The 26,068-nt window shown below is 44.6% G+C and overlaps 1 long non-coding RNA gene across 1 annotated transcript; it reads right to left on the reverse strand.

Annotated features, from left to right (window-relative positions):
- Window positions 1-869: 869 nt before the first annotated feature.
- LOC115479331 lies at window positions 870-25,982 on the reverse strand. Its single transcript, XR_003943654.1, has 3 exons — window positions 25,919-25,982; window positions 6,557-6,769; window positions 870-1,452 (listed from the first exon to the last, which is right to left on the reverse strand). It is a non-coding gene; the product is annotated as an uncharacterized LOC115479331 (long non-coding RNA).
- Window positions 25,983-26,068: the final 86 nt, after the last annotated feature.

Genomic DNA, 26,068 nt, shown 5'->3' on the forward strand with positions numbered 1-26,068 from the left:
ATGGAGATTAGCCTAGTGGTTAGTGCAGCAGCCTCAATACCTAAGGGACTGAATTCAATTCATTCTGCATTTCCATGTGACTGGTGAAGTCATGTAACTCTCCATTCGCCCAAGTACTAACTTAGACACCGATCTAGAATATGTAAAGTGCTGTGATTGTAATCAAGTCCTGTTCCTTTTCCTGTGTGTACACATAGCTGCATGCACATATGTCATATAGATGCAGACACATACTGCACATACACTATGAGGACATAATCAATGCTTTCATTTTTACACTGTGCCATCTTGACATCATGCCCTCCAAGGAGTCGCAAGCTGTGGGCATCTTGAACACAAAGAATCAAAGGAATACATAAAAAGATTACTACAAGAGCACAGGTTAGTTTACCAATGACTGCATATACATATGGTTTATTGCCTCTGTGATAGTTTCCACCCCTTGACCATCAGATTATCCATTATATATTGAAGTCATAAATTGTTTACTAAGTCAAGATACAAATGACTTATGATGGCTTTCCTTTCCAAAAGGTCACTGTATCACCTAACAGCGTACCCAGTAATTCAGTGTAATACACATCCAAAAAGTGGTCAAACATCCTAGATTCTAACCTATTGTTAAAATATATTTGTAAGGCAGAATTTAATTTTTATTTTCCATACCACCACCAGGGAGCACTTTTCCCAGGGTCCACCACTAACTACGACCCAAAGGACTACCAGGAGCACTGGGACCGGATCCTGTGGTACTATAATAGATGTTTAGATAATTAACATGAAGTACTCCAGATTTTTTCCCAAAGTTTTTTTTTACTTATTTTATTGTATCAGCTTACATTAACACACATATTATCCTAAAGCTCACTCAGAATTCTCTCTCATTCCACATTCATTACTTCATTCAGAAATACACATCAACATGACAATGAATTTTAACATTGATCTCGTCAATCCAACTCACTTAATAACTTATTAAATTATGACATAGTATATCACTGTATATGTACTGTTGTATCCCCGACTTGTGGCAACTTGCTTTATATGTCTGAAAGAGTCTTTTATATCAAATTTTTTCCAAAGCACTGCTCAGTGCCATATCACTTAAGACACTTTTAAACGTGCACAGTACGTTTGCCACTTATCTCAGTGTTCTTGTCCACACTGCCGTTATTTCATGATATGCTCCCTATGATGTTTAAATTGCTGGTATATGACATTCAAACTCTGATTTCAACTCCTGAACATTGTCACTACGCAACTCTGGACTTCCGTTTGATGTTACTGCCGACATTCGAGTGTAGCTGAGAGGCTTCCTGGTGAACCTCCAAAATAAATCAAGTAGTTAACTGGTCATCAGTTCCTTTATGCGTGACCGCATTTCGTGGTGCTTCTTCAGTATGCGTGACCGCATTTCGTGGTGTTTCTTCAGGAGGAACCACTTCCCATGATCTATGCCAATTACAACAACACACATCCTATCACAAACTTCATAATTTCATTAATTGTACAATTATATCATTCTATATTGTTCCTATTAATAATGCAAGAGGCTGCTTACCCACGGGACTGTTGTCCTAACCGAAGCCTGGTTTTCCGCTACTGATACTTCATACCCATTCCATCTTCTTCCGGGGTTAAATACCTGACCTCTCAATTTACCACACCCTTGTTTAAAGAGAACGTCCCTCACAGCCATTCCACCTCCAAGTTGAGACCCTTTGGGGCCACCGTACACCATGAAAAAATGTATCTCTGCTGAATTGCCAAAAGTTGTTCACTGACGTCCCCGCCTCTAGGGGGGGGCAAAGTGAACCAAAAGTACACACTGAAGATCATCAATAGAGTGATTTTGTGCTCTCTAGTGAGCGACCAGAGGCGCTTCTTTCCTCTGATGCCTAAGGTTGCTAATATGCTCAGCTAGCCTTTGCTTCAACTGCCACTTCGTGTGCCCAATATAGTACATTGAGCAGGGACACATAATGCAATACACAACTCTTTCACTATTGCAAGTGGTGTTATGCTGTAAATAAAACGTCTTAGTGGTCCCTGGAATTAATACCCAACTAGTGGTGACCGAGTATTTGCAATAGACGCACCTCCCACAAGGGGAATGCTGACCTATCCTATTATCTGGTACCGGTCTTTTAAGCAATTCACCTAAATTCGCTTTTTGTTTGTATGCTGCCTTGGGATGCTCATGGAATTCTGGGTGCACAGCAAGAACATGCCAATATTTATGTAAAATGTAACTTATTTTAGGAGCCTGCTGGGAATATGGGAGTACACATGCCAAAACTTTATTCTTGTTCTCCTGCTTCGGGAGGAATAACCAAGGTCTATGAGCGTAAAGCGCTCTCTTATATGCCTTTCTCACTACCCTTAATGGGTACCCCCTTTGCACAAACCAATCCCACATGTCTTGTGACCGAGCTTTAAATTCAATGGAGGAACATAACCTCCTTAATCGAAGAAACTGACTGACAGGAACACCCCCTTTTCAATGCCACATAATGGAAACTATTATAATGCAATAGGGTGTTCCTGGCAGTCGGTTTTCTGAATACAGTAGTCTCAAATCCACCAGTATCAGATTTTATAATTTTGATGTCCAAGAACTCAATCTCCTGTTCGTCTATCCTAGCTGTTAAGGTGCTCAATAAGCATCATAAACTCACTTTTAGACCCACTCCAAAACAAGACAACATCTATATCTATATACCTCTTCCACGAGATAACATGAGTATAATGGGAAGAAGTATATACATGCTTTTTTTCAAACTGTGTCATATAGATGCAGGCCATTGAGGGTGCTATAGTTGCTCCCATTGCCACCCCTTGAGTTTGCATGTAAAATGTTTTCTGAAATAGATGTGCCAGCTACGCCCGGGAGGTAGGTTTATCCTGAAAGATGAAAACGTTGACCTATATTGTGTGGATAGTAAATCGTAGGGCCACAGAAAGAATTTCTGTCCACACTTTAAAAAGTGTGGGGCAAGTTAACAAACACCTTTTTGGGGTTAGGTAGAGTCAGTTCTGCGATAACTGATTAAGGATTTGGTACAACAAAGGACCCCAAGCCAACATTATTCCTTTGTAACAATTTACACTTCCCAAAAGGAGCTAAATTACACTTAGGCCATTTCAGACATACACCATATTTTTATGGCCACCAGATGGCAGCACAAGTGAACAGATGGACCACTGATTGCTCTTATTTTCATACAGTGTGTTGTATTGTGTGGTTCTGTGTCTCTTTCCTCCCTTGTGGTAAACACTAGATCCTGTGTCACCTTAGGTATGTAATCCCTCATTATATAGGGATTACTGAGTGGTGTGGTTCTTCCCTGGAGTTACTGGGGCGGGGAGCATGAGGAATGTCCCTGGGTGGGAGGGAAGCCCAGCCCAAGGGGAGTGTGTCATGCAATAAGACGTAGAGAGAAATGGTTCTATTTTATGATTGCCAAATAATGTGGAGTTTGAAAGTAATAAAAGTGCATGTTTGTTGAAGCACATGGTCTTTGGTTGCCTTCACCCCTGCCAGGACCCTAGGAGGAGAGGGGGTATCCTGGAAAAGGCAGAATAAACTAAGGCTGATATAAAAAGGAGTTCCTGCCCCTAAAAGCAGAAACTGTGAAGGTGAAAGAGCTCCTAGTTGGTAAGGGGAACCCAGCCTGGGAGCAGGAGTTGGAGCAGGGGAAGCCTGCTCAAGACCAGGGTGTAGCCCTGAGAGATGCATCACTGGAAGGAGGACAGACAGAGACAGTGACGTACTAAGGGTGGGGTGGTGGGGGCAGTCAGCCCTGGGTGCAAGCTGCAAGGGGGTGCAGGGAGCATCTGCACAGCTGTCTGCTCTGCTGGTTCCCTGCTCCCTCTGATGTTACTTCCTGTTCCGGGGCAGGAAACTGGCAAAGCCAACAGTCGCGAGACTGTTCAATGCACCCCCAGGAGGTGATATGCCGGGGGGGTACGCAGCGGCGATCCGCCCTGGGTGGCAACTGAAATAAGAACACCACTGGACAGGGAGGTCTGATCCTGAGGGAAACGGATTGTGAGCAGAGACATCAGGAGCAGCCTTGGGTTATAAAGCCTGAAGGGATTGGGTGTTGGACTGGAGGAATTGTATATTCTATATAATAATTCTCACCTCCAACGTTCTGTGGTCTTGCTGCCTGTGTCCGTGGCTTTTTCCTGAGTTGGTCTGCTAGGCTCCATAGTTCAGGCTGATGTCACACGCAGCACTGACCGCAAGACAGCAGCACGAGGCCCCATCCCTCCCCCAAGGCCACCGCCGCTCACCCCTTCACCCCCCACAAAGTCGCCACTGCTCCCCCCTCCACCCCCCACAAGGTCGCCGCAGCCACTACTCCCTCCCCCGAGGTCGCCGCCAGGCCCAGCCACCCAAGTCTCCCGTGAAACACGCGGCGCCAGCTCCATTTCCAGCCACTGCTGCTTCTCCTGTTGAGCAGCAGCGGCCGCTACAAAAACAAAAACAGCTGTTTTTAAAAAGAGAGCGTGGCACCGCAGGCAGCCATCAGGCATTGGCTGTCGGCTCTGCAGCCGTTCCTCTCGCCTCTCACGTCACTGCCCCTGGAGGAGAAACCCGGTGGAGCACAGCGACGTGAGAGGCGAGAGGAGTGGCTGCAGAGTCGACAGCCAATGCCTTATGGCTGCCTGCGGTGCCGCGCTTGCTTCCTAAAAACAGCTGTTTTTGTTTTTGTAGCGGCCGCTGCTGCTCAACAGGAGAAGCAGCAGTGGCCGGAAATAGGAGCTGGCACCGCGTGTTTTGCAGGAGACTTTGCAGGTCTGTGTTGGGTGGGCGGGCCTGGAGGAAAAGAAGGAGATAGAGAGACACGGAATGGAAGAATCGGGAGAAGGGGTAGACGGATGGAAGGATGGGGAGAGAAAGAAGGAAAACAGATGGAAGGATGGGGAGAGAAAGGGGGTGATCGGTGAATGGATAGGGGAGAGACTGGAAGAAAAGAGTAGAGAGATAGACACTGGATAGAAGGAGGGGGAGAGAGACATTAGATGGAAAGATCAGGAGAAGAGGGTAGATGGGTGGAAGGATGGGGAGAGAAGGAGGGAAGATGCTGGATGGAAGGGTACGGACAAAAAAAGGAGACACTGGATGGAAGGATGCAGAAAGAAACGGGAGACATTGGGAGGGGGCCCTGAGAGGGGGTCCTGAGACTAGAGAGGGGGGAAGGGGGGTCCTGAGACCAGAGGGGAGGGGTGGTCCTGAGACCTGAGAGGGGGAAAAAGGGAGGGGGTATCTCTGTCGCACACACACACTCTCTCTCACAGTCAGTGTCTTTCACTTACTCACACACACTATCTCTCATACTGTATCACATTCACTCTCTATGTGTCAAACAGTCTCTCGATCTCATACACTCGGTCTCACAGAGAGTCTGTGTATCGCACACATACTCTCACACTCTTATCTGTCTCACAAACATAGACACACTCACACCCACACTCTGTCACACACTCACACATTCACTCTCTCTCTCACACAGTCACTCACACACTCAAACATACACACTCCGAGGAAAACCTTGCTAGTGCCCGTTTCATTTGTGTCAGAAACGGGCCTTTTTTACTAGTTTATACATAATTCTGGAGTGCAAAAAATGGAACGTTAGGTAGTGAATAAGACTTAAACAAATAGACTTGGCTGGATTAAAACAAAAACCTCTTAAACCAAATGCTGACTGTATAAAAGAAAGTTTGAAGTTTGGATTTACTGCCGTTGTGGAGTTCAGTAAAGTTGTTGCATAAAATTACAAATCCTTGGCATGCTGAGCATTCTTTTAAGAGGAGAGTAAAGGGCTGCTCATAAACTGCTGGAGGATAATCAATAATAAACCCAGTTTAACATCCTACAGCCATCCGGATCTTTATCCGCCCCAGCCTGCACCCAAGCTATGTGGAAGGAGACTAGACCGTGAGTGGAAAGTGAGTTGTTGAAACTAGAATAAAAGTTTGGTTTGTGGTCCAGATCAAGAGAACTGAGCTGGTCGGCGGGACCCAGGTTACAGCTACATGGCCAAAACTGTGTTGGGATTTGGTCTCTTATCTCATGCCCCCAGTTTTCATACTAAGTTGGACTTACACAGAGGCACTTATATCTGTGAACATCAGCCTGTATGTGAGCCTATTCCCTGACTCCAAGTGTTACTGTACAGTTGTTTAAATCACTGCTCCTCATAGCTTACTACATTGCACTCACTGTCTGGAGCTCCTTTCTATTGTGTACCTGTCACTGTGCCTGTTCACATGGCAAACCTCTCACCAATTTGCTCTGAATAATGCTAACTATGGGAGCTTCAAATAGGTGTCAACTTTGAACTGAGGGTCATTTGATACATTACTGTGATTACCACATGGGTTATCCTTTCACATATGCAGTTTGTACACATCATTGATCATACATAAAACTACTGTGTCATGTGTCTTCATCCTGAGGTAGTCCATGCATTGTCTAGCCATACCAGCTGCCTCTTACTCACACTTGTATGAGGTGGAGAAGATCAGATAGGAGCTAACATACCTGACTTGCATGGTTGTGGACTCTTGGACCTGTCCAGTAGTCGTGTGCATGAACCAAGCATGTGGGACATATCTGTCTTTGGCCAGACTGTTTAGAGTGATGTCAAACGTAAAGGAAGTAGTAAGGAGGTGGATAGATGTGCAGTGATGACATGCCACACAGATTAGAGGGATGCACAGTAATATGTGTGACCATTTCTCTCAGATGGAGGATCTGAAAAAGAAGACAAGGGAGATCAGGATGGAGCAGCTGCACCTGTTGGAGGATGCACTGCATGATTGTCAGTGCTTACGAGGTAAGGCCTTGAGCCCTCCCTACCCCACAACCCTTGCTTGGAATAAGGGCAACATAAGTAGATAACCTGTAATATGCTGTGTTGGCAGAAAGACAATATCGAGCCAACTGTACAATTATGGTGACATATGACAAATGTACCCTGATTCTTCTGGCCACTATGGTATCTCAAGAACTGGGCCAAAGGGATGTGTGTACGAGAAGGGTCAGGGCCTCTGCAAATGTGTTTCTATCCAAGGGGGTGCCTACAATGCTCATCCTGGTAGGCAGGAGTATTGTGCTTGCATCCAGTACCTACTGCTGGACCCTTACTGATGTGAAACAGCCTTCAAATGTCCCTGTCAGCAACGATCCAGAATAGATATGGCTATTTGCACAGAAACTATGCACCCCAGTGAGATCCATATGCAAGACAGTCCCCTCCAAATGGCTCCTTTCTAGCTGCCTGTGTTGTGATACATACTAATCAGGTTCTGGTGGCAGCATGTTTGTGGCGCAAACTGGAGGGTGTCCGAGCGCGCAAACTGGAGGGCATTTGTCCGGTGATACACTGAATTCTCACCTGTATAATCACATGACTCTGGTATTCCAACATCACCACAGGTGTGTGTTTTGGGAGCTAGCCACTTGGAACACTGTTGCCACCTTAGGACTGTGCATCATTCTTCACAATCCGGAAGCATGTGAGAATGCAGGGGATCACAGGGTAACCACCCAACAGTATACCCCTCCACCTCTGCAGCATTTATCACATCACAGGGTGGTTGAAACCTAACAGGTGACAAGGACTGTCAGCCATACATGTCTCACTTGTGTGCATAGTTGCTCCAAAACTAGGCACAATTAGGATGTATTTTTATATGTGTAAATGACTCCTCAATTGTCATGCAGCCTTTCTGTGTTGCAGTTGCACCTCAGCAGCAGCAGGATGAAGCCGGCAAGGATGAGGAGAAGTGCCATGAGGAGGAGCAAGCTGGGGCTTGGCCTCAGTCAATTACTCCTCCCATCCCCACACCTCTAGAGAACTGCCCCATCACCCTCCCACCCTCTAGTGAGCTGACGCCACCACCCTCCCACCCCTATAGCACTTCAGCATGCTGCCGCCACCACCCTACCACCCCTACTGTGTGGTGGTGCTGCTGCTGCCACCATCCTACTACCCCTACAGTGAGCATCCCCCATGCAGGCATCCTCCTGCTCAACCCCCCCCCCCCCCCCCCCCCCCCACAGATGAGAATGACCACTACATGTAGGTGCGGGTATTCCTCCAGACCTGCCCATCTCATCTCAGCAGCCAGGAACAACAACCCTCTTCAGGGGCACCTCGACATGCTGTCCCAGTGCCGGATAATTTGAGGCCCACCAGAAGGAGATGGGCATGGTGAGGGATGACAGGGATTGGGCCCAGATGACCAATGAAGGAGCATCACTATGCATACTGAATGACATTACCCAGTGCCTGTCCCACATGGTGGACATGCTAGGGCAAACATCAGGTACCCTAGCGCACCTGACATCTGCCCTAGCACATGCTGGCAGTGTCTTTCAGTGTCACCTTTGATGGCCCTTTGCTGTGCCTGTATGTGGGTGTTTGTGCTTATCTGGGAAGGGGTTGTTATATCCCTCCCCCTTCATGTCCTAGTTTACCCCTCCCCCAGTGGTCACTAACCCCCTCCCACCCTCAAAAAACATCTTTAAAAACATTTCGTGCCAGCCTCAGATGTCATACTCAGGTCCATGACAGCGCATGCAGGTCCCAGGAGCAGTTTTAGTGGGTACTGCAGTGCACTTCAGACAGGCGGACCCAGGCCCATACCTGTTACATTTGTGGAGGAAACAGCGAGCCCTCCAAAACCCACCACAAACCCACTGTACCCACATCTAGGTGCCCCTCTTCACCCGTAAGCGCTATGGTAGTGGTGTACAGTTGAAGGTAGTGGGTTTTGGGGGGGGGGGAGTTGGGGGGCTCAGCACACAAGGTAAGGGAGCTATGTTCCTGGGAGCATTTTATGAAGTCCACTGCAGTGCCCCCAAAGGGTGCATGGTTGGTGTCCTGGTATGTCAGGGGGACCAGTGCACTAGAAATGCTGGCTCCTCCCACGTCCAAATGGCTTGCACTAGGACATTTTTGACATGGACATCTTTGGTTTTGAAAATCGCCGAAAGTCAGAAACGTCCATGTTTAGGGACGTCCAAATCTAAGGATATGGATGTCTGATGGTATTTTCAAAATGAAAGATGGATGTCCATCTTTTTTTCAAAAATATTTTGCCGTTTTACAAGGATGTTCAAATCGCAACTTGGCCATTTCTTTCGAAAATGCCCCTCTTTCAAATAAATTAAAAAGCTGTCCAATAAGTAAAAGAAAATAAAATCTTTTCTCCTCCACCTTTTAAGGCACTGCTTATCCAACTGAAATAGCTTTAGACTTGTTACAGCTGGACCACGCATAGGCAGTCCCTTATTTCTAATCTTTTGCAATTGTTTTCAATAGCATTTGCTATTGTTTTGGGTGTACTAAAACCACTGCAAGCTCCGCTTACTGCTAGCAAGCTCTGCCTACTGGCTTCAGCTGTTACAGTGGACTAGATAGACTCACTTCATCTCTTATTTTATCCAACCTCTTTGACCAAAGCACTTGGAGGAGTGTAGAGCACTTCCTTATATATCCCTAGCAAGAAAGTGAGGTCATTTGTCAGCACCCCATCTAAGGCTATAAAATAGAAGTGCAGCAACCAGGAAGTAAACACTCATAAGACTCATAGGCATGGCATACTGTAGGACTCTAGCGGCTTCCTGAATCAGGTGAGGGCATGACAGTTTAAGGTAATACAGACCTGGAAATTTTTCATATGAAAAAAGAAGAAAAACAAAGGTTAAATACCTTCTGTAATCCTTAAGGGGGAAAAAAATCATAGCTCTCAATTAGACAACAATAAAGAATAGGGTGGAGCAAACAAAGGGGATCTTTTACTAAGGTGCCCTAGAGGGGCACAATCGAATGGGGCACCCAAGTTTTCCTAAGGACGTCCTCGCAGGACGTCCCGGCGAAGGGGCGGGGAAACCCCTATTATCGAAACAAGATGGGCAGTCATCTTTCGTTTCGATAATACGGTTGGGGATGCCCAAATCGCAAAATTTAGGTCAACCTTAGAGATGGTCGTCCCCGATTTTCGGCGATAATGGAAACCGAGGACGGCCAACTCAGAAACGACCAAATCCAAGCCCTTTGGTCATGGGAGGAGCCTGCATTTGTAGTGCACTGGTCCCCCTGACATGCCAGGACACCAACCAGGCACCCTAGGGGGCACTGCAGTGAACTTCAGAAATTGCTCCCAGGTGCATAGCTCCCTTACCTTGTGTGCTGAGCCCCCCAAACCCCCCCAAAACCCACTCCCCACAGCTGTACACCACTACCATAGCCCTTATGGATGAAGGGTGGCACCTACATGTGGATACAGTGGGTTTCTGGTGGGTTTTGAAGGGCTCACATTTACCACCACAAGTGTAACAGGTAGGAGGGGTGGGCCTGGGTCCTCCTGCCTGAAGTGCACTGCACCCACTAAAACTGCTCTAGGGACCTGCATACTGCTGTCATGGAGCTGGGTATGACATTTGAGGTTGGCTTAGAGGCTGGCAAAAAATATTTTTAAAAATTCTTTTGAGGGTGGGAGGGGGTTAGTGACCACTGGGGGAGTAAGGGGAGGTAATCTCCGATTTCCTCCGGTGGTCATCTGGTCAGTTCTGGCACCTTTTCGAGGCTTGGTCGTAACAAAAAAAAGGACCAAGTAAAGTCGCCCAAGTGCTCGTCAGGGACGCCCTTCTTCTTTCCATTATCGGTCGAGGATGCCCATCTATTTATTTATTTATTTAGATTTTGCTCATAAGTATTGCCATCCTGGGAAAGACCAAAGGTCCATCAAGCCCAGCATCCTGTTTCCAACAGTGGCCAATCCAAATCACAAATACCTGGGAAGATCCCAAAAAAGTACAACATTTTATACTGCTTATCCCAGAAATAGTGGATTTTCCCCAAGTCCATTTAATAATGGTCTATGGATTTTTCCTTTAGGAAACCGTCCAAACCTTTTTAAAACTCCGCTAAGCTAACCGCCCTTACCACATTCTCTGGCAACAAATTCCAGAGTTTAATTACACGTTGAGTGAAGAACAATTTTCTCCGATTCGTTTTAAATTTACTACATTGTAGCTTCATCGCATGCCCCCTAGTCCTAGTATTTTTGGAAAGCGTGAACAGACGCTTCACATCTACCCGTTCAACTCCACTCATTATTTTATAGACCTCTATCATATCTCCCCTCAGCTGCCTTTTCTCCAAGCTGAAGAGCCCTAGCTGCTTTAGCCTTTCCTCATAGGGAAGTTGTCCCATCCCCTTTATCATTTTTGTCACCCTTCTCTGTACCTTTTCCAATTCCACTATATCTTTTTTGAGATACGGCAACCAGAATGGAACACAATATTCGAGGTGCGGTCGCACCATGGAGCGATACAAAGGCATTATAACATTCTCATTTTTGTTTTCCATTCCTTTCCTAATAATACCTAACATTCTATTTGCTTTCTTAGCCGCAGCAGCACACTGAACAGAAGGTTTCAACGTGTCATAGTAACATACTAGATGACGGCAGAAAAAGACCTGCACGGTCCATCCAGTCTGCCCAACAAGATAAACTCATATGTGCTACTTTTTGTGTATACCCTACCTTGATTTATACCTGTCCTCTTCAGGGCAGCACTATCCCTGCCTCCCAACCACCAGCCCCGCCTCCCACCACCGGCTCTGGCACAGACCGTATAAGTCTGCCCAGCACTATCCCCGCCTCCCAACCACCAGTCCCGCCTACCACCATCGGCTCTGGCACAGACCGTATAAGTCTGCCCAGCACTATCCCCGCCTCCCAACCACCAGTCTCGCCTCCCACCACCGGCTCTGGCACCCAATCTCGGCTAAGCTCCTGAGGATCTAGCCCTTCTGAACAGGATTCATTTATGTTTATCCCACGCACGTTTGAATTCAGTTACCATTTTCTTTTCCACCACTTCCCGCGGGAGGGCATTCCAAGCATCCTCTACTCTCTCCATGAAAAAATACTTCCTGACATTTTTCTTGAGTCTGCCCCCCCCCCCCCCCCCTTCAATCTCATTTCATGTCCTCTCGTTCTGCCGCCTTTGCATCTCCGGAAAAGGTTCGTTTGCGGATTAATACCTTTCAAATATTTGAACGTCTGTATCATATCACCCCTGTTTCTCCTTTCCTCCAGAGTACACATGTTTAGGTCAGCAAGTCTCTCCTCATACATCTTGTAACGCAAATCCCATACCATTCTCGTAGCTTTTCTTTGCACCGCTTCAATTCTTTTTACATCCTTAGCAAGATAAAGCCTCCAAAACTGAACACAATAATCCAGGTCAGTGGCGTACCAAGGGGGGGGGCTGTCCGCCCCGGGTGCACGCCGCTGGGGGAGTGCCGCGGTGCGTGCCTGTCAGCTGAGTTCCCTGACTTCGCTAACTTCGCTGCAGCTCCCTCTGCCCCGGAACAGGTTACTTCCTGTTCCGGCCGGGGCAGGGGGAGCTGCAGCGAAGTCAGCGAACTCAGCTGACAGGCGCGCGCCGCGGCACCCCCCTCCCCAGCGGCGTGCACCCAGGGAGGGTGTCATTTCGCCGGGGGAGGGGGCTCATCACCACTGCTCCAGGTGGGGCCTCACCAACGACTTATACAGGGGCATCAACACCCCCTTTCTTCTGCTGGTCACCGCCTAACACGTACGTCTCCCGTGGATTTCTATTCCCTAAGTGCATCACTTTGCATTTCTTCGCATTGAATTTTAATTGCCAAACCTTAAACCATTCTTCTAGCTTCCTCAGATCCTTTTTCATGTTTTCCACTCCCTCCTAGGTGTCCACTCTGTTACAGATCTTAGTATCATCCGCAAATAGGCAAACCTGACCTTCTAACCCTTCGGCAATGTCACTCACAAATATATTGAACAGAATTGGCCCCAGCACCAATCCTTGAGGCACTCCACTACTCACCTTTCCCTCCTCCGAGCGAATTCCATTAACCACCACCCTCTGGCGTCTGTCCGTCAACCAGTTCCTAATCCAGTTCACCACTTCGGGTCTTATCTTCAGCCCATCCAGTTTATTTAAGAGCCTCCTGTGGGGAACTGTGTCAAAAGCTTTGCTGAAATCTAAGTAGATTACGTCTATAGCTTGTCCCTGATTCAATTCTCCTGTAACCCAATCAAAGAATTCAATGAGATTCATTTGGCATGATTTCCCTTTGGTAAAACCATGTTGTCTCGGATCTTGCAACTTATTGGCTTCCAGGAAATTTACTATCCTTTCCTTCAGCATCGCTTCCATTACTTTTCTAATAACCGAAGTGAGGCTTATCGGCCTGTAGTTTCAACAACGACACCTAGATCCCTTTCTTGGTCCGTGACTCCTAACATGGAACCTTGCATGACGTAGCTATAATTCGGGTTCCTCTTTCCCACATGCATCACTTTGCAACTTGCTCACATTAAACGTCATCTGCCATTTAGACACCCAGTCTCCCAGTCTCGTAAAGTCCTCTTGTAATTTTTCACAATCCTCCCGCGATTTAATGACTTTGAATAACTTTGTGTCATCAGCAAATTTAGTTACCTCACTATTTACTCCCATCTCTAGGTTATTTATAAATATGTTAAAAAGCAGCGGTCCCAGCACAGAGCCCTGGGGAACCCCACTAACTACCCTTCTCCATTGAGAATACTGACCATTTAACCCTACTGTCTGTTTTCTATCTTTTAACCAGTTTTTAATCCACAATAGAACACTACCTCCTATCCCATGACTCTCCAATTTCCTCTAGAGTCTTTCATGAGGTACTTTGTCAAACACCTTCTGAAAATACAGATAAACAATATCAACCAGCTCACCTTTATCCACATGTTGGATGATTGGTGAGGCAAGATTTCCCTTCACTAAATCCATGTTGACTTTGTCTCATTAATCCATGCTTTTGAATATGCTCTGTAATTTTGTTCTTAATAATAGTCTCTACCATTTTGCCCGGCACCGACGTCAGACTCACCGGTCTATAATTTCCCGGATCTCCTCTGGAACCTTTTTTTAAAAATCGGCGTTACATTGGCCACCCGCCAGTCTTCCGGTACCACACTCGATTTTAAGGATAAATTACATATTTCTAACAATAGCTCCACAAGCTCATTTTTCAGTTCTATCAATACTCTGGGATGAATACCATCCGGTCCAGGAGATTTGCTACTCTTCAGTTTGTAGAACTGCCCCATTACATCCTCCAGGTTTACAGAGAATTCATTAAGTTTCTCTGACTCGTCAGCTTCGAATACCATTTCCGGCACCGGTATCACTCCCAAATCTTACTTGGTGAAGATCGAAGCAAAGAATTCATTTAATCTCTCCACTACAGCTTTATCTTCCCTGATCGCCCCTTTTACTCCTCGGTCATTTAGCGGTCCAACCAATTATTTTGCCGGCTTCCTGCTTTTAATATACCTAAAAAAAATGTTACTATATGTTTTTGCCTCCAACACAATCTTTTTTTCGAAGTCCCTCTTTGCCTTCCTTATCAGCGCTTTGCATTTGACTTGACATTCCTTATGCCGTTTCTTATTATTTTCAGTCGGTTCCTTCTTCCATTTTCTGAAGGATTCTCTTTTAGATCTAATAGCTTCCTTCACCTCACTTTTTAACCACACCAGCTGTCGTTTGGTCTTCCGTCCTCCTTTTTTAATTCGAGGAATATATTTGGCCTGGGCTTCCAGGATGGTGTTTTTGAACAGCATCCACGCCTGATGTAAATTTTTGACCCTCGCAGTTGCTCCTCTAAGTTTACTTTTCACCATTCTTCTCATTTTATCATAGTCTCCTTTTTTAAAGTTAAACGCTAACGTATTTGATTTCCTATGTATATTTACTTCAAAGCTAATATCAAATCCGATCATATTATGATCACTGTTATCAAGCGGCCCCAGCACCATTACCTCCCGCAACAGATCATGCGCTCCACTAAGGACTAGGTCTAGAATTTTTCCTTCTCTCGTCGTCTGCTGTACCAGCTGCTCCATAAAGCTGTCCTTGATTTCATCAAGGAATTTTACCTCCCTAGCATGTCCCGATGTTACATTTACCCATTCAATATCGGGGTAATTGAAATCACCCATTATTATTGTCATGTTCCCTGACTGTTCAGGATATGGGCATCTGAGGATGGGGTGGCCATCTTGGATTTGGGTATCTGCAGGATAGGGTGGCCATCTTACTACTACTACTACTATTTAACATTTCTAAAGCGCTACTAGGGTTACGCAGCGCTGTACAAATTAACATAAAGGACAGTCCCTGCTCAAAGAGCTTACAATCTAAAGACAGTCAGTCCGATAGGGGTAGTCAAATTGGGGCAGTCTGGATTTCCTGAGAGGTGGGCGTCTTAAGTTGTGGCAGTCATCTTGGAGTTGGGCAGTTTCAGGAAAGAAGGCCATATTTGGGCGTAAGGGCATCTCCGGTGGGGGCAGCCATCTTGTTGACAGCTGCACGTTTGGGCCTAATTCCTGTTCTATTTAAAGCCCGACTACCAGTCATTCCATGCTTCGGCTTCTACTCTGTTTCCTAGGTAGTTGCAGTGCTTCTGGATCTACTTCTGTTTGCTGTCTGGTATTGACCGTTGCCTGTTCCTGGATCTGCTACTGTTTGCCGCCTGGTATTGACCTTTGCCTGTTCCTGGATCTGCTACTGCTTGCTGCCGGTACTGACCTCTGTTGGCTCCTAGTCCTGCTTCTGGCTGTTGCTTGGCCGTGCCCTGTGGACTTTGTTCTGGACTCAGTTCTCTCTGCTGTTTGCTTTCCGCACCTGGGGGCTCAACCCCTGGAGAACGGAGGGGGACACAGGGGGAACTTGGGGTTGGCCGACAGCTCGGTGAGGAATCCTCCTCCATCGGGCACACCTCCTTTGGGCAAGCCTGACAATTATTGTGTTGCCCAGTTTGTTTGCGTCCCTAATTTCCTTTAACATTTCTGCATCCATCTGTTCATCCTGGCCAGGCGGACGGTAGTACACTCCTATCACTATCCTTTTCCCCTTTACACATGGAATTTCAATCCACAGTGATTCCAAGACGTGTTTTGTTTCCTGCAGAATTTTCAATCTATGTGATTCAAGGCTCTTGTTAATGTACAATGCTACCCCTCCACCAATTCGATCCACCCTATCACTATGATATAATTTGTACCCCGGTATGACAGTGTCCCACTGGTTATCCTCCTTCCACCAGGTCTCAGAGATGCCTATTATATCTAATTTTTCATTTAGTGCAATATATTCTAACTCTCCCTTCTTATTTCTTAGCCTCCTGGCATTCGCATATAGACATTTCATACTATGTTTGTTGTTCCTATTTACATCATGCTCAGTACTTGACAGTATTAATTTGCCATCTTTTGTCTGATTTTTATTTTTATTTAAGGACACCTGATCTACTATGGTCTCTTTTGCAACCTCACTATCAGGATACCCTATCTTCCCTGTTTTGGTGATATCTTTGAAAGATACCTTATCCTGAACCATGTGCTTTTGAGCGACTGTCGGCCTTCCCCCCATTTCTAGTTTAAAAGCTGCTCTATATCCTTTTTAAATGCCGATGCCAGCAGCCTGGTCCCACCCTGGTTAAGATGGAGCCCATCCTTTCAGAATAGGCTCCCCCTTCCCCAGAATGTTGCCCAGTTCCTAACAAATCTAAAACCCCTCCTCCCTGCACGATCATCTCATCCACACATTGAGACTCCGGAGCTCTGCCTGTCTCTTGGGCCCTGCGCGTGGAACAGGTAGAATTTCAGAAAATGCTACCCTAGAGGATCTGGATTTTAGCTTTCTACCTAAGAGCCTAAATTTGGCTTCCAGAACCTCTCTCCCACATTTTCCTATGTTATTGGTACCCACATGTACCAAAACAGCTGACTCCTCCCCAGCACTATCTAAAATCCTATCTAGGTGACACATGAGGTCCGCCACCTTCACACCAGGCAGGCAAGTCACCAGGCAATCCTCACGTCCACCAGCCACCCAGCTATCTATATGCCTAATGATCGAATCACCAACTATAACAGCTGTCCTAACCTTTCCCTCCCGGGCAGCACTTGGAGACATATCCTCGGTGCGAGAGGATAGTACATCCCCTGGTGGGCAGGTCCTGGCTACAGGAGTACTTCCTATTTCACCAAGGTGATGCTCTCCTTCTAGGAGACCTTCCTCTTCCAAGGTAGCACAAAGGCTACCAGACTGGAGGTGGGACTTCTCTACAACATCCCTGTAGGTCTCCTCTATGTACCTCTCTGTCTCCCTCAGCTCCACCAAGTCTGCTACTCTAGCCTCAAGAGAACGGACACGTTCTCTGAGAGCTAGGAGCTCTTTGCATCGGGCACACACATACTGTATGATATCTCTACCAACTGGGAGATAATCATACATGTGACACTCACACCTTTCTCAGTAGTAGCTCAAGGTGAGTTACATTCAGGTACACTGGATATTTCTCTGTCCCAGGAGGGCTCACAATCTAAGTCTGTACCTGAGGCAATGGAGGGTTAAGTGACTTGCCCAAGATCACAAGGAGCAGCACCCATGTGTTAGGCACGCCCCAGTCCAGCATTCAATGCGTTTCTGACATGGCCCCGTGAACTTTGGTCATCCCCGAAAAGGAAAGCATTTGAGGACACCCAAAATTGGCTTTCGATTATGCCGATTTGGGTGACCCTGGCAGAAGGACGCCCATCTCCTAATTTGTGTCAAAAGATGGGCGCCCTTCTCTTTTGAAAATAAGCCTGTCTGTTTTTAGCTCATGTTAAAATTCAACTGGCACTAAACGCTGAGATACCCATAGGAATATAATTGGGAGCATCTCAGCATTTAGTGCCAGCTGATTTTTAGCGCAAGCTAAAAATACTAGTGCACCTTAGTAAAAGACCCCCAATGGTAGCCAGTATCAAGCAATAAGGTAGCCATTGGCATTAATGATTATTTTGTTACTGTGGACTCCTGCAGATTTCCATGGGTTTCCCGTTGTTTCCATCCCCATGTATACCTCTAACACAGATATAACACAAACACAGAACACTCACACAAACATACACAGAAGGTCTGGAAAAAATTTCCAAGCTTTCTCCACTTGTTAGATTTACAGCATTCAACATCGCTTAGATAAAATCCAGATTTTAATGCAACAGACATTTTAACTAAAAAGCCATTGTGCATTGTGACAAACAAGTAAAATGAGGATTGGCAGCAAAGAGAAGTTGACCACCTTTTTCATCTGTCATCAGGCTATTTACAGGTTTAATTTAACAGCGATCAGTAAAGGACAAACAGTTCATTCTCAGAGAAGAAAAAATTTGCACAGTTCACAAAAGATGCTTCAGTTATGGACTGAGATGTTGAATAATGAAAGTATTTTTAACATTTTCAGAAACAAAACTCAGTTACTGGAAAAGCAGAATGGGAAGACTTAAGGGATTTGAAAACATATGTCATTATTCTTTCCTTAAGGGGTCCTTTCACTAATGTGTATTAGATTTTGCAGTTACCGCACCTTAATGAAAGAAACTGACACACGGTAGGTTCAAGTTTAATGCAGCAATTATGGGGGGTTGTGCCCAGAATGTTGGTTTTGGCTTTTAAAGTTTTTCATCAGATAATGCCAAAATATTTTCTGAAGAAATTGCCAGTCTATGAACACCATCATTCTTTTCATTCACAAAATGAGAGATGTTTTTCTCTTCCCACTGATAATCCTTTTAGGCTTCAATGTTCCTGTAAGGGGCATACTCTTGTTCTTTGGCTTTTTTTATGGAATAGTATTGCCTCATATATTAGAAATATTGATGATCTTTCAGACTTCTATAGAAGCATTAAAACTTTTTTTTTATTTAGCTTATAGATACACTGTTCATTTTTGAACTTATACAGTACTGCTCTGGTTTGTTTTATGGGATGGGATTGATGATATAATATGATTTTATGTTTTTTTTTTGTCTATATGGTTATTTTGATAGATTATGTATGTGATTTCTGTAACCCGTTCTGGGAATAATCAGTAGAGTGGGCTAAATATATGAATGAATGAATGAATAAATAAATAAATAAATAATGTGGGGTACTCTGGTTGCAACTAGCACAGAGGCACTTAAGAGGCGCTAAGTGACCCCTCACCAACTGCACAATTGTCAATTAGTGCACTGTGATGCCGTTGTTCAGTTCCCCCACACTGTTACGAATAGCGCAGGGAAAAATACAGCAGGAACAGCGCAGGGAATTACCTCCCCAATGATCAGCATTAATAACATGCAAATTTATGCACATTATTAGCACTGAGCGTAAGGGGACTTCTGCGGGAAGATTGTGCCTGGGCATGCTCTCAGGCACAATCCTCCTGCAGAAGAGGTTTGACAGGTCTGGTTGTCAAAAAAAACCAAAAACCAAAAGCCTGGACCTGTCAAACCTGAAATCTGGTGGTCCGGTGGACCTCCAGACCCCCCCCCCCCAAGACCCTCCTTACCCCCAAAAAAACATAAGACCCCACTACAATTGCAAAATACCTAGTGGTCCAGTGGGACCCTTAATTCCCTTACATAGAAGTTAAGCCTCGTCCAGTGCATTCCAGGGCAGAGCACTGCTATTTGGCACCCGCAGAGGAGGGAGGGAGCACTAGTCATTCCCACCTTGTTTGAGGTTTGGGGGGGTGTCTTGGCTCGTCTTCAGGTGGGTATGTTAGGGGTCTCACTGAACCACCAGGTGTTTTGGAATTATGGTGAGGGACTTATGTTTTTTTTGGGGGGTAGGGGGTCTGGAGGTTCACTGGAGCTCCAGGGCCTTGTGTTTTGGGGGTGGGGGGGAGGTCTGGAAGCATGCAAATGCATGCTGGACAGGGTCTCTCCATTCCTCCCCAATGCCTTGGCAAACCCTAATGCCAGCTCCAAGCTGGAATAGGATTTGCCTTGGGAGCAGCGCCCTTGTTTGGCTCACTGACTGCTGAGCATTGGGGAGGAATATTAATTCCCCTGGTTAGCAAGCATTTACATGCTACTTGTGCTCAGAGCTGGTGAGCACTAGTGCTTGCGTTTACTTCTGAACATTGGCACCTGTATGTACCACGCGCTAACTGCAATATACTCTTATTTATTTATTTATTGCACTTGTATCCCACATTTTCCCACCTATTTGCAGGCTCAATGTGGCTTACAAAGACCTGTTATGGCATCGCCATACCAGGGTAAAAAATACAATTGGTGTTACAAAGAAATCAGGAAAAACAAGAGGATCTGGTCAAGCAGTTATAGAAAGAGACATTCTGAATAAAGGTGGGTAGGTGTTGTATTATAGTTAGTTATGGGTTATCGTGGTAGGCCTTGTTAAAGAGAGAGGTTTTCAGAGATTTGCGGAAGTTAGTTAGTTCGTTGATCGTTTTCAAATGTGTTGTTAGTGCATTCCACAGCTGCGTGCTCATATAGGAGAAGCTGGTCGCATGTGTAAGTTTGTATTTTAATCCTTTACAGCTGGGGAAGTGTAGGTTAAGAAAGGTGCGAGAAGATCTTTTGGCATTTCTGGGTGGCAGGTCCACGAGGTCTAGCATGTAGGTCAGGGCATCTCCGTAGATGATTCTATGAACAATCGTACAGATCTTGAACGCGATACGTTCTTTAAGTGGGAGCCAGTGTAATTTCTTTCTTAAGGGTTTTGCACATTCATATTTTGTTTTTCTAAATATGAGTCTGGCTGCGGTATTCTGGGCTGTTTGAAGTTTCTTGATGATCTGTTCTTTACAGCCAGCATAGAGTGCATTGCAGTAGTTCAGGTGACTTAATACCATTGGCTGTACCAGGTTCCGAAAAATGGCTCTTGGGAAGAAAGGTTTTACTCTTTTGAGTTTCCACATGGAGTGGAACATTTTCTTAGTTGTATTCTTCACGTGATTTTCAAGTGTGAGATTTAGGTCAATGGTAACTCCCAGAATTTTCAGATTGTTTGAGACGGGGAGGGAAAAGTTTGGGGTGGTTATGGTGGTGAATTTATTTGTGTTGTGTTGAGAGGTGAGTATATGACATTGTGTTTTTTCTGCGTTGAGTTTTAGCTGAAATGCGTCCGCCCAGGACTGCGTGATTTGGCAGCTTTGGTTGATTTCGTTGGTGATTTCCTTTAGGTCATGTTTGAACGGTATGTAAATCGTGACATTGTCTGCATATATCATCATTAGGTTAAAGAGGGTTGGTGAGAGGGGGATCCTTGGGGAACTCCGCATTCAGGTGTCCATGGGGCTGATATCGCCACGTTAGTTGTTACTTGGTATGATCTTGTTGTCAGGAATCCTCTAAACCATTTAAGAATGTTACCTCCAACTCCAAAGTATTCCAGGATGTGTAATAGTATTCCATAGTTGACCATGTCGAAGGCACTGGACATGTCAAATTGTAGAAGTATGTTATTGCCAGTTGAAATTGTTTGTTTAAATTTAGTCATTAAAGTTACTAGTACTGTTTCTGTGCTGTAGTTCAATCGAAATCCTGATTGAGATTCGTGCAGAATTGAGTATTTATTTAGGTGGTTAGTGAGCTGTTTCGTCACTACACCTTCCATAAGTTTGGTTATCAGTGGGATAGATGCTACTGGGCGATAGTTGGTTAAGTCACTTGAGCTTTTCTTTGCGTCTTTAGGTAAGGGAGTGAGTAGAATATTTCCTTTGTCCTTTGGGAAGAGACCATTTTGTAGCATGTAGTTCAAGTTTTTCATGAGGTCTGTTATGAATTGTTGAGGGGCAGATCTTATAAGATTACTAGGACAGATGTTTAATTTGCATTGTGACTTGGCGTATCTTTTGAGTGATTGAGATATGTTTTCGATCGATAGTGAGTCGAAGTTGGTCCATGAACAGTCTGCTGGATATTCCCCATGTATTAGGCCTAGACACTCAAGGAGGTTTACATAATCAATTGTGTTGCTGGGTATCATAGATCGTAGCTTTATAATTTTCTCTTTGAAGTAATTCGCAAGGTCGTTTGCTGATGGGGTATCTGTGTTGTTTGAAGTAACCGTCGTGGTATTTAGTAGGTTATTTATGAGATGGAAGAGTTTATGTGTGTCCTTGTAGCCTGGTCCGATTTTAGTTTTATAATATGATCTTTTAGTCTATTTGATGGTGTATTTGTATTTTCTTTGTAGTTGCTTCCATTCGTTGAGTGCCGAGTTGTCTTTTTTTCTTATTCCATGCTCGCTCTAATCTTCTGACTTGTGCTTTTAGTTCTTTCAGCTCTTCATTAAACCATGGTATTGAGTTTTTTCTATGTGAGGTTCTGGTTTGGAGTGGTGCTATGTTGTCTAATATGGTTCTGCATCTGTTGTCCCAATCATGGAGAAATTGGGGTGAATCTGTTGGTGTTGTCTGTTTGTTGTCATAGAATTGTTGCCAAAATATTAGTGGGTCTATTTTGCCTCTCGTGGTGTAGGTTGATTGTTCTTGTTTGTGTTATGAGTGTTTTGTTCGCCAGTGAAGGGAGAGGTTCGCTTTGTAGTGATCGGACCATGGTATGGCTGTCCATTTTGTATCTTTTAGTGTGAAATTTAGTTCATGTGAGAATTTGTATGTAATTATGTCTAGTGTGTGTCCTTTAATATGGGTGGGTTGCATATTTGGCCACTGAAGCTCCCATAGTTGAAGGAAGTCTTTGCATTCATGTACGTTTGTTAAGCTAATGTCCTCAAGGTGGAGATTGATATCACCTGCTATAAGAAGGTTTTGGGTAGAAACACATGTATTCGATATGAAATCCATAAAGTGTGTTTGGCAATCTTGCCAATTGCCTGGTGGTCTGTAGAATAGGATAAGGTTTAGGTGGTCCTGTAGAGTTGGGTGGTTGATTCTGACTGAAGCAATTTCAAGTTGGGGAAGTATGGATTCGGATGTTGTTGTGACGGTGAATTGGGATCTATAGATTATAGCTATGCCTCCTCCTCTTTTTCCATTCCTTGTCCAATGGGTGATTTTGTACCCTGGAGGGCATAGTTCTAAAATTATGGGGTCTTTGAGGTCATGAATCCAGGTTTCGCTTATAAATAGAAAATCGAGATTGTCTGTTGTGATCCAGTCGGTTATTGTCGTAGTTTTGTTAACTGCAGATCTGGCATTTATACAGCCCATTTGTATTAGTCGATGAGGTTCAATTGGAGTTGGGGATGTGATGATTTTTATTAGTTGTCTGTTTTCTTGGTCTTTAAGTTTGTTTTGTCCTTTCTTTCCGTTCTGTTGGTTGTTTCCGTAGGTGGTAGGTTGTCCATTCCATTTTTTAATCTTTTGGTTAGGCGTGTTGTATTTGGGTTGTGTGCATGGTTTGTGTACTGTGGGTAGATTATTGTCTGCGAGAGGGGTTGTCAGTGCATGGTGAATTAGGTAGAGACAATAGATGATTAGGAGTAGTTTGTTAGTGTTCATGTTGATCTTGGTGCATTTAGTGATCAGACGTGTAGAACAGAGGTAATTGGTTGGGTTTATATTCAGGCCTGTAGTTCAGTGTGCGTGTATACAGTCCGTAGTGTTATTCAATGTAATTCAGGATGGAGCTAGGAAAGTGATTGGGTAGTGCAGTATACTGCTGTATGATATATGTAAAGCATTTAAAAGCATTCAGGGGTTTAAGTCATTAAACAAGGTAGTAAAACAGCAATACAATGCGTTCAGAGTCCAAGTTCGCAGTATAGTCCTCCTGCAGCTCAGTATGCTGCTATAAGATGTTTTGAAAGCGTGGAGTCAGCAAACAAGACAGTATTTCCTACTATGATTTAGTATAATGCTATGAGATGCGAAGTAAGCATATGTTAGCGACCACAACAGTAGGTTTTACTACAGTTTAGTCTACCACTATAATCTGCATAGTGAACATAGAGTTAACATACAGGGCAGTGAGTTCTGCTACAGTTTAGTATAATGCTATTATATGCATAAAAACTTAGTTATCAGCTAATACAGTACATTCTCTGCCCATGTCCCTCTAGTCACTGCCCCTTAACACAAAATGCCCTTAACGTATGAATTAGCACACACTAACTGTTCTATAGCAGTTAATGTGCACTAATTTGTGAGTTAAGGACTAGATTCTATATATCACGCCTAAAAAAAAATCAATGCTGAAATGAAATTCGCCTAAGTGTATACTATAAAGTACACCTTAATTTAGGTGTACTTTATAGAATAAGCTTAAATTTTCACGTGGTATATAGAATACGCAGAGCACTGCTCCACCTGACTACAGGGGCGTAGCCAGACTTCGGCAGGAGGGGGGTCCAGAGCCTGAGGTGAGGGGGTACATTTTACCCCCTCCCCCCGGCGCCACCACCAACTTTGACTTGACCCCCCCCCCCCCCCCCCGCTGACTACCCTCTCGACCCCCCCCCTCCCGCCGCTAACCCTCCCTAAATTATGCATGGACCGGGTGTGTGGCCATGTCTTTTCAACTAAGCAACTTACTACTACTACTACTACTACTTAACATTTCTAGAGCGCCACTAGGGTTACGCAGCGCTGTACAATTTAACAAAGAGAGACAGTCCCTGCTCAAAGAGCTTACAATCTAATAGACAAGTGAACGGTCGGTCCGATAGGGGCAGTCAAATTGGGGCATTCTGGATTCACTGAACGGTAAGGGTTAGGTGCCGAACGCAGCATTGAAGAGGTGGGCTTTTATGCTTAGTTCTACATATAAATTCTAATTAATACCAAGTAGTGCTGATAACTGGTTGTTAACATCCAATTATCAACACTGACTAGCTTGCTAAACAATTAGCTTATGCACATTCTTATGGAATACTCTTAGATCTCAGTGCAATATATAGAATCCCGGGGTAAGTGCCTAATACACTTCAGTAAAAGGGAAGGGGAGGGGAAGGTGATGGGACTTAATATACCATCTTTCTGTGGTTATAATCAAAGCGGTTTACATATTGTACAGATACTTATTTTGTACCTGGGGCAATGGAGGGTTAAGTGACTTGCCCTGAGTCACAAGGAGCTGCAGTGGGAATTGAACTCACTTCACTAGGATCAAAGCCCACATTAACCACTAGGCTACTCCTTGAAAAGGATCGCTTAGTTTAACTTTTTGTATTTTGAAACAGCCATGTAAGCTTAGCTAAATTAACTGAGGTTTAGTAATTAGGTACGGAACCAGCTGGATGCATTTTTGGAAATTAGAAAACTTTTGCATATTTGCAAATGAATAGGAAAATACCTACCATACTTGAATGTAACTGGCCTTGAAATACTGAGTATAAATCCAGATTCACAATAAAAATAAAACTCACTTAAAACATTTCCCGTGCAGAACTTCTCATATGAAATATCTGCTAACATGGACTTACACATGTGGGTTTTCTGAATATACAAACTAACCAAGCCAGGCCCTGGCAAAGTGCTGAATCTGGTTCCACATTGTATACTCAAAGTATTCAATGCAAGGAACTCCTTGTAGCCGCCCTTACAAACTTCTTAAGGCTTTATACTTAAGTTGCATCAAAATAACTTCATTTAAACTGCATGAAAATAGAAGGAAAAAGAAAAGTTAAACAGAACACTGACGATTTTTCAATATTTTTTTCACATTTGAATTAAATTGGTTACCCTAGGTAAGGAACTGCTAACAGGTGGACTTTGCAGTGCGAAACCCTGATTCCAGCTCTACAGTTAAAGATCAACTGGTTCTACTCCACTGTTTACAGGTGCCAAAAAAAAAAATCTAACCTTAGATCGTTGCTTTGCAGTATCTAACACTACTCTTAAGGCCGAAACGGGATTGGAGAATATAAAACATTTTTTATTTTAACCATCTCCAGTCAGCCATAGCGGAAACAGTGAGGTGTCCCGTAGGTGCTTTATGCTCTGACAGACTTGGGGGGGAAAAACTCATTTTCACTATTTCCATCCATGGCAGCAGAGGATTGGAGACTAGGAGAGCTCCAAGGGAAAGAAATAAAACCCGAACCTACCGGATCTTAGTAAAAATCGCCGAAAAAAGGGCATGGGCGTCCCGATTGTCCATATCAGATAGGCTTTTCAGTGTTTTGGGCGATGTCATAGCAATCCCACCCTATTAATACAAGCCCTTCCCCTATCATACCACTCTCTCCCTGCTCCCA

This window comes from Microcaecilia unicolor, chromosome 10, assembly GCF_901765095.1.
Source record: "Microcaecilia unicolor chromosome 10, aMicUni1.1, whole genome shotgun sequence".
In the NCBI taxonomy this organism is placed as follows: domain Eukaryota; kingdom Metazoa; phylum Chordata; class Amphibia; order Gymnophiona; family Siphonopidae; genus Microcaecilia; species Microcaecilia unicolor.